The sequence below is a fragment of the Lygodium microphyllum genome, chromosome 29, assembly GCF_053477565.2.
Source record: "Lygodium microphyllum isolate KBCC chromosome 29, Lygodium_microphyllum_v1.1.10, whole genome shotgun sequence".
NCBI classification, from domain to species: domain Eukaryota; kingdom Viridiplantae; phylum Streptophyta; class Polypodiopsida; order Schizaeales; family Lygodiaceae; genus Lygodium; species Lygodium microphyllum.
Genome location: NC_141163.1, coordinates 10344577 through 10355233, shown reverse-complemented (window position 1 = coordinate 10355233; position 10657 = coordinate 10344577).

Genomic DNA, 10657 nt, shown 5'->3' with positions numbered 1-10657 from the left:
GTGTGGTCAAATACCACTTTCGCCAGTTTTGCAGATTTGCCCTTGTGAGGGTGAAGCTGAGTTTTTGCAGTGACAGAATTTTTCGCAGTGTTCTGTAATGGCGTCTGATTCTCTTTCACAGATTGTCACTGAAAAGCTTGACAAGAACAACTTCCAAGCATGGAAGTTTAGAATGACGAATTTCCTTATGGGAAAAGGATATTGGGAATTTGTTGCAAGCATTGGCACAATTCAAATTTGGACTATCTAGATCCATTTTATCTAGCAAAGAGGTTTCTTCATGATGAAATTGTTACTCCCTTTGCATAAAATTAGTTAGCTATGTCTTGAATGCCTGATCTTGTCATTGTACACATGCCTTTGACGCAAGGATCATATCTCATAGTCCACAACATCACAAGGGCTATGTCTACAACAATTCATTCATATTTGAAACCCATAGCTACCACCATGTATTTTTAGCCTCTCACAAGTTTTTCATCTGCATAAAAATACTTAAGTCTCCTTAAGCAATAAACAATCATCCCAACATGGTGATCTTGCATCCCAAAAAGCTAGCCAAGTTACTAATGAAGGCATTTCAATTTTGACTTCATGCCTTGAGTGCCAAAACTTTCTTATTTCATATTTTCATACCTTGACAACATTGTCTAAGCTTTCCACTTGCAACTTAAGACTTTAGGACCCTACTAGAATGAAGATTGTATGCATTAGATTGTGTTGTGAATCATGCTCTACTCCCAATGAAAGGCACAAGACCTTTTCTTCTTTGGAATTCTCTTTCTTCCATTCCCAAGTGCATTGTATACAAATTATCCAATTGGAATTAGCCTCATCGGCTCCATAAATCCTCTAGATTCAAGTTTTGGAAATACATGTCTCTGCAAATACTATTTAGCATCTTCCAAAACTTAGTCTAAGTATACTTGTCCTCCACCCTCAACTCACAAGGTGAAATTTCCAACATTCCACACACACAAGGATCATACACATGAGGGGACAATGTTGGCCATCCTAAACCCTATGAACATCAAAATAAATCACATTTTTCTAGATTTCCTCCTAACCTCAATATATTCACAAAACTTGTGGTTGATGTTAATCATCTAATTGGCCTAGTAACAAAACACTAAGGATAAAAGGATATCTACATTTGGCCTTCATATATAGCACTACCTCCAAAGTCCTAGAAGTGATTTTTCTCATGCACTTTTCAAAGTCGAAGTGATCAATGTTAAAATCTTGTGAAATAAATGTTTGGAGCTGCATCAACTAGGATCCACCATCAACTTAGACTCACAATCACAATACCATGAAAAGCTACAATAAAGCAAGCCACCTAGAAGGTAATCTCATGTGTTATTTATTTTACTATTTAGTATGCATGGTTTTCTTACCCTAGTTTTTCAAGATAGTTGACACAAAGAGGATATTTCTGTGTGTGCGTGTGTGGTTGTGTTGTATCACTAAAGAAGGCTTCTCAAAGTGGTGCACAGTGCTACCCTTGCATCAAGCAACTCTTATTTTCAATATATGTGCAAGCTTGTAGAGTATATTTCATCATACATAAGTCTTAGATTGAATATATCTAAGTTTGAGTACACATGGTGAGTGTGGGATGCATATGGAGTGATTGTTGTGGGATGCCATATGTGTTTGTGGGATGAAACATGTGGATCATGAGACATGAGACATGAGACATGAGACATGAAACCATGTTGAGGTTATGTGTGGATGGTGAGGTTTTTCGTTGATACTCAAAAATCTCCTTGCTTCCCCTCACTAGCTAAAGCATCATTTGTGCCCTCTTTCTACACACTTGGTGCACTAGCACTTGTCATACATGGCAAAATAATTGGTGGCACATAAGCTTGTAAAGAAAGCTTCCTTGTTTCTACTTTCTTAAGAGGCTGCTTATGCATCTTTTTTTCATTGAAGTTCACATCGTTTACTAAGAGCAATCTTTCTACCATCTAGATTCCAAAAGTGATAATCCTTCTTGCCACTTTATCCATAGCCCAAAAAGATGGATTTAGTGAATTTTGGCTCTAAATTGCTACACATTTCCCTTGGTACATGCACATAAGCTTTCCAGCCAAATACTTTTAAGTGATCATAAGTGCGATTCTTGCCTAACCATGCCTCTTCAAGAATGCCACCATACAAGTAGTATTAGCAATCCCCATAGCCTTAACCCAAAATACTTGAGTAAGATCAATATTAGATGGCATACTTGATATCCTTTCAATTATTCTCCTGTTCATACATTATGCAACACCAATTTGGGCATGATTACTATAAAGACATATTCTATACCATTATAAATTTTAAGACAGTTAAGTCTCTTGCTAGACTAATTTTCTACTAGTGTCATTAAATTTTTAAAATACAACAATGCCTCATAATTCCTGCCCATAATGAAAGCACACCCTTTTCTAGTTGCATGGTTAATTAATGTAATAAAATATGATGCCCCCCTTTTATTTAAGTTTTTTAATGGGCTAAACATGCATGCTTTTTCATATATACAATGCTCAAAAATAGAAAAATTAGAATAATTAAGAGAGGCAAGTAACCTGAATGAGATAGCATTTTTCATATATAATTATCACAAGTAGAAAAATTAGAATAATTAAGAGAGGCAAGTAATTAGGCCACACTTGGAAAATTTTGTGTATTTTGCAGTTTTGAATGAGACCATTACACATGACTTATGGAAGAAGCTATGTGACACTTATGAGAAGTAGCCTACCTCTAACAAGGTGTATCTCATGAAAATATTATTTAAGTTGTAGATGAACTTGGGCTCTACTATTGCCTCCCAACTTCAAAAATTTAACATAATATTTAGTCAAATGTAAGCTCAAAAGTTGAAGTTTGAAGATGAGGCTAATGCAATCTTTTTGTTGTACTCCTTGCTTGCATCATGCGACATGTTTAGAAAAGCCATTAGTGGTTTAGCTCCATATGGTGAGTTGAATTTTAATGATATTGTGGGTAGTTTATTGGCTAAAGAGATACGTATGAAATCCATAGACCAAGTAAATAATAATAATGCATTAGCAACTCAGGATGAAAGAAGCAAAAACCAATATAAAAGCAAGAATCAAGACTATAAGTGGTCATGTAGCAAATTCAGATCCAAGAAAGACATTGAATACTTTCATTATGATAAAATAGGTCATATCAAGAAGGCCTATTACAAACGAAAGCAAGAGTTTAAAAAATAACAAGAATGATGATAAGGTTGCTAATAGGAAAGAATGTAAAGGAAAGGTAAAGATTGAAGAAATACATACAATGACTGTGCATAATGGCAATAATGAAGTGTTATATATTTCTACTCTTCTTGCACATATGCTAGTTACAAAAAATCGACAATTGGCTCAAGTTGGATTCTTCGTTCTCATACATCATATCATGTGACTCCTCATAATAAGAAGTGGTTCTTTTTATATGATACCAACAAGCATGGATCACTTCATCTTAGTAATGACTATGTATGTGATAAAGTTGGTGCATGTGATATGTAGTTTGCTTTTCAAAATGGGTCTACCTTTACACTTTCCAATGTAACCATAAGCCCAAGCTTAGTAAGAGCTTGATATCTATTGGTCAGCTAATAGGAAAGAATGTAAAGGAAATGTAAATATTGAAGAAGTACATACAATGACTGTGCATAATGGCAATAATGAAGTGTTATATATTTTTACTCTTCTTGCACATATGCTAGTTACAACAAATCGACAATTGGCTCAAGTTGGATACTTCATTCTCATACATCATATCATGTGACTCCTCATAATAAGAAGTGATTCTTTTTATATGATACCAGTAAGCATGGATCACTTCATCTTAGTAATGACTATGTATGTGATATAGTTGGTGCATGTGATATGTAGTTTACTTTTCAAAATGTGTCTACCTTAACACTTCCGAATGTACACCATAAGCCCAAGCTTAGTAAGAGCTTGATATCTATTGGTCAGCTAATAGGAAAGAATGTAAATGAAAGGTAAAGATTGAAGAAATACATACAATGACTGTGCATAATGGCAATAATGAAGTGTTATATATTTCTACTCTTCTTGCACATATGGTAGTTACAACAAATCGACAGTTGGCTCAAGTTGGATACTTCATTCTCATACATCATATCATGTGACTCCTCATAATAAGAAGTGGTTCTTTTTATATGATACCAGCAAGCATGGATCACTTCATCTTAGTAATGACTATGTATGTGATATAGTTGGTGCATGTGATATGTAGTTTGCTTTTCAAAATGGATCTACCTTTACACTTTCGAATGTACACCATAAGCCCAAGCTTAGTAAGAGCTTGATATATATTGGTCAGCTAATAGGAAAGAATGTAAAGAAAAGGTAAAGATTGAAGAAATACATATAATGACTGTGCATAATGGCAATAATGAAGTGTTATATATTTCTACTCTTCTTGCACATATGGTAGTTACAACAAATCGATAATTGACTCAAGTTGGATACTTCATTCTCATGCATCATATCATGTGACTCCTCATAATAAGAAGTGGTCCTTTTTATATGATACCAGCAAGCATGGATCACTTCATCTTAGTAATGACTATGTATGTGATATAGTTGGTGCATGCGATATGTAGTTTACTTTTCAAAATGGGTCTACCTTTACACTTCTGAATGTACACCATAAGCCCAAGCTTAGTAAGAGCTCGATATCTATTGGTAAGCTAGGATAACTTGTAATACTCTACTACTTTTGAGTGTCAGTCATGCAAACTCCACAAGGGATCTTTTGTTGTTGTTAAAGGAGTAAAATATGACACTTTGTACGTGTCAAAACTCATGTAATTGTAGTAATAATTGAGAAGCCAAATGTAACTCAGTAGCATTGTTGGTTGGGACATATGTTTTTGACCAGTGCATCAAGCTCTAATAAATTATATTCATTATGGACCTCAACTACTTCTTCAAAATAAGGATGTCTTGGATCTACTCCTTCCACAACTAATGTTAGTATAATCAAACTTCTTAATATTATACAATTTCCTATCCATTACAAATGATGAAGCCATTTATGTAAAGTAGCAAACATGTGTCAAGTGATAACTTGGAATATCAATAAACTGCACCGTTAAACTAGCGAAATTTCTATGGCACCTACTTAGTGTGACCGAAACTAAGAAAAGATAGAAAATGAACCACTACTCAACAATAATAGATATATCATTATCCAAACTTGTGAAGTTACTATTCATAATTAAAGCATAATATCATAGCATCAATGCTTTCTTAAGAATATAACTACATAACAACATCCAATTATTTACAAGTGTTAGATATACTCAATGTTTCACCTTTGTAAGATTCCACAAATGATTATGGTATTCAAAGTTGTAAGGCCCTCATTATGAGGAGAAGCCATGTGTGAGGTCTATATGACTGAAAAAGGTATCCTTTGTGGATCTAGCAATCATCTTTGTATCAATTTGATTAGAATTAAATAAGATTATGTTATTCTCATATTTGTTGTGTACTTGAAGGGAGTGAGCTCAGATTGGAAGCATACAAGCAGAAGCAAGAGCTATGGTGGAAGAAGCAAGAGCAAGAGAGAGAGAGAGATACACACACACAAGATGTGGAAACTCCAACAATCATAATGTGTGACAGGCCTTCAATTATTCAAATGTCATTGAAAAAATAAAGAATGAATTGAAGTGATGGGTGCCAGCCACCTATAGTGTACAAGTGTGTGGGTACTACTAGTGTAACTAATACACAAGCAATTAGGCACATGTGCCTTTACCCCCAACAACCTCCCACTTAAAGGAAAATGTGTCCCTAATGAGGAGAGAATGAGAAAAAAGTGACAAAGTACAAATGTAGATAAGTACAACAGGATGAGAAAAAATGTAATCTCATCAAATGCCCATCAACTTCATCAACTTCCTAAGGAAGGAAAAACACTTTGCTAAGAGACTTTTCATGAGTAGATCTATAGGATTTTGTTAAGTTGAGATCTTGATAAGGTTAATAGACCTGTCCTCAAAGACCTCGCTGCTGATGAAGTGGTAACACACCTCAATGTATTTCATCTTCACATGAGAGACCAAATTCTTGGTTAACTAGATAGCACTCATAGAATTTGAATGTAGTGACCAAATGGCCTAACTAGAGAGCCTCCTTGCAAGCCTCAATGGTGGCTGTAATATACTCAACCTTGGTAGTAGAGGGGACCGTGCATTTCTACACCCTAGATATCCAAGAAATAGCATCCCCAGCAACGGTAAACACATAGCTAGAGGTGGACTTCCTATTGTCTACATGACCTACATAATCAAAGTTAGTGTATTCCACAACTCCTATATCCTGGCCACCATAACATATGCACATAGCTAATGTGTCCTTTAGGTATCTCATGATACCCTTTATGGCATCCCAATGCCATCTACTAGGTGTAGCCATATAGCATGCCACAACTCCCACTGCAAATTCAATGTCACAACGAGTGGCTATCATGGCATACATCAAACTACCCCCACTACGGATGCATAAGGGATCTTGGCCTTCTCAACATTCTACTCATTAGATTGCAGACAATCAGCTTGACTAACCTTCACATGATAAGGAAGAGAACAACCAATAGGCTTACCATCCTACATATGAAATTGCTCAATGACTTTCTAGATATACTTATTTTGTGAGATAAAGGAGCCCCTTAGAGTGATTGCACGTGATCCACATCCCAAGAATATGCGAGGCATGTCCCATGTCCTTCATCTTAAAGCTCTTCTTGAGCTAAGTTTTCAAGGCATCCAGCTCATAATCATGAGCACTCCCAACAATCAGCATATCATCCACATAGAGTACCAAAATCATAAGGCTACCATCACGAGCCTTCTTTGTGTATAAACATGGATCCATAGCACTACAACAACTATATCCTTGTGAGTGCATAAAAGCATCAAACTTTTGGTACCATTCCCTAGGTGTCTACTACCATAAACACTCTTTCTCAATTTACACACTAGGTGTTCCTTGCCTTTTTCCTCAAAGCCCTTAGGTTGCCACCTATAAATCTCATCATGTAAGTCTCCATGTAGAAAAGCCATCTTTACATCCATCTAAGGAAGGTTCCCAAATCTAACTAAGCAACCCATGGTAGTACTAAGCGTAGGGTCATCATTTTGACCACATGAGAAAAAGCTTCATCAAAGTCAACAATATGTTCATGCATGAAACCCTTATCTACCAATCTGGACTTACAAGCAGACTTGCGGGATCTAAGGATACTTTTCAACTTATATACCCACTTGCATGGCAATGCGTTCTTGCCACTAGGCAAAAGAACCAAATCCCACGTATGGTTAGTTTGTAAGGAGTCAAACTTTGACAACATAGTCTTGTCCCATGAGTAACTATCATCTCTATGCATGGCCTCGTCATAAGAGAGAGGCTCACATGTATCTATCACCATATCAGAATCCATGGAGGGTATAAAGTGCTCAGGCAGATATCTAGGTCTAGTAGAGCATCTCAAAACAAGTTGATCTTACATAATAGGTTGGGGATCCTAGGCCACTGAAGCATCAACTATTGTAGGTTGTCTAGCTGGCTATACACGAGAAAGAGGATCCTCCTAAAAGATCACCTTGTAGACCTCAACTACCTGCTCAAGCTGCTTATATATCTTTTCCTCATGGAAAGTGACATTATGGATATAGATAATCCAACGAGTCTACTGATCCCATAGGTGATAGCCCATCTCACATGCATCTCCATAACCAAGAAAGATGCATTTCACGCACTTAGGATATCTATCTTATTATACTTGTTTTTGGGAACATGGAAAAATGCCTCACAACTAAAGATGTGCAAATGAGCATAGGCTAGAGGTTTCCTAGTCCATACCTCCTTTGCAACCTAGCAATTAATAGTGGTACAAGGGGATCTATTAATCAAGCATATGACAATAGTAACTACCTCAGTTCAAAAGTATTGTTGTAAGCTTGCCTAGCTAAGCATATTACAAACTCTCTCTCAAATCATCATGTTCTTGCATTCAGCAATACCATTTTGGGAAGGAGTGTAGGGGGCGGATAACTGACCCTTAATACCCCACTCATCACAAAAGTACTTAAAAGCTTTCGCGACATGCTCACCCCCATTATCAGACCTTAGGCATTTCAACATATACCCAAATTGGTTCTCAACAAGAGTAAGCCAATGATGAAAGATAGACAAGGCATCCAGTTTTTGCTTAATAGGGCAAGTCCAAAACTTATGTAAGTAATCACCAATGAAGGTGACAAAGTACTTCACACCACCTAGCGACTGACATGGAATGGGACCATATACATCCAAATGAGCAAGAGCCAAAGGTTCACCCATGTTCTGTATGCCAGACTTCTGATGCATTCTACATGTCTATCTGCCATATAGACAATGATTATAAGACTCAAAACACCTATAGTCTAGGGGAGAAAGATACTGTAAAAAAACATGGTCAATTGACTCACATACAAGCAAGGGATAGAGGGTACTAAACTTAGCACCACATGCAATAAAAAGATTATCACAAGTAATCTTCCATGAGGAATCACCAAAAGGGACAACATAACCTGCATCATCCAAGGTGCCAACAGAGATAAGGCTCTTCATGAGAGCCGGTACATAACATACACCATGAAGAGTAAATATGTTGTTGCCTAAACTAGACATCACCAATACCAACTATCTCCAATGCTAGGTCATTATTCAAATGGATAAATCTAGTCATACTATAATAGGAGTGAAACCACTCTCTATGAGGGGTCATATGAAAGGAAGCCCTTGAATCTATCAACTAATACTGAGTATATCTTGACAAATCATCACTCGGCTGGGAAGATCCAAGGAAGAGGCTGTCAAGATGAGATCATTAGACACATTAGGCTTCACCACATTAATCTCCTCAATCTTGACGCTAGACTTCCTAGGCACAATGATGCAATCATCATTCTTGTCCTGCACTTTATCTTTTCACTTTTCCTTACACTTGTCTTTGTGCATTTTATGGCACTGTGGCCGAATATGACTTGTGTTTTCAAAATAATGACAAGTAAGATTGGGCTTACAGTCACGAGACTTACTATGAGAGTGTCCATGTGTCCTAGATTGAGACCTTTGAGAGCCTCTACCATTGCCATTTCCATCTTACTAGCCTTTCACAGTCAATGCATGTGACATATGGGAAGCATCTACGTTCTTTCTATTCACCTCTTTTGTCAAGAGGGCACTTTCAACATCTTGCAATTTTAGCCCATCTCCGTAGCACATAGATCCATATGGAAAGTGTCTATGACTCAGCAGGTAGAGTACCAAGTAGAAATAAAGGATGCAAAGTATCCTTGAACTTAATCTCCTACAAAGTTAAATGGCTGATGATGGATTGAAACTCATTCAAATAAAAAAACATAGAAGTCCCTTCCTTCACATGAAGGTCCATTAGCTGTTTCAGCCAATACATTTGAGATGCAAGACTCTACTATCATAAACATTCTCAATCCATGTCCATAGCTTATATATAGTCTGATTTTTAGTCTACAATATTGTCATGAACTTGCTTAAAGAATGATAAAATGATTGTGGAATTTTTCATAGCTCATCTAGTTCATCCGTATCCTCGGCCGCAATTTTTTTGGGTTTAGCACCCTCATTTTTGTTCAAGATGTAGAGGGAGAGAGAGACATGGAGTGAGGCAAGCTCAAAGGGTAGAGTGCTCTCCATAGTATATTTCATTATTCATTAAGTAACCCCTTTACTACACACATCTACAATAGAGTTTATACCACACTGCTAACCTAACCAACCAGAGTTAGGTCTCGGCTCATTTATTGAGGCACACATGACATTTAGCTAACCTACAATTGGACAAGGAGTTAGATAGATGAGATGAGATTGATTCTTCACACTCCCCCTCAAGCTCAAGTGATCTCATATATCCCAAGTACCAATATAAAATGAGTAAACTTATATTTACCAAGTGATTAGTAAAGATGTCCGCTATCTGTTCTTCTATCTTCACATGGATAAGGTCTATCTTGCCTCCAAGTACCATTTCCCTAATGAAATGATAATGCTTTTCTATGTGCTTTGATCTGGCAACATGATACATAGGATTACTTGCGAGAAGCACATTGCTCATGTTATCATAGTACAATTTAATTGGTTTATCCACATGTGTTCCTAGGTCATCTAACATCTTAACCAGCCATGCAATTTGACATTTAGCTAAGGTTGCACCTCTGTATTCTACTTCAATACTAGAGAGAGCCATAGTGGGCTATTTTTTGTTGCTCCAGCTAATCATGATGCTGCCAAGACCAAATGCATACCCACTTATCAATCTTCTGTCATATGTAGATCAAGCCCAATCTACATCATTATAACGTGTAAGCTTAAGAGGTTTATCATAATCATAGAATAGTCCATACTATAGTGTAACCTTCACATACCTCATAATCCTTCTTATTGCATCTAAATGAGGTTTCCTTGGCCTTTGCATGAACTAATTGATTAATCCAACTGAATAACTGAGATTAGGTCTAGTGATGGTAAGATAGATCAAGCTACCAAACATCTAGCTCTACATGGTTACATTTTCAATCTCATTTCTT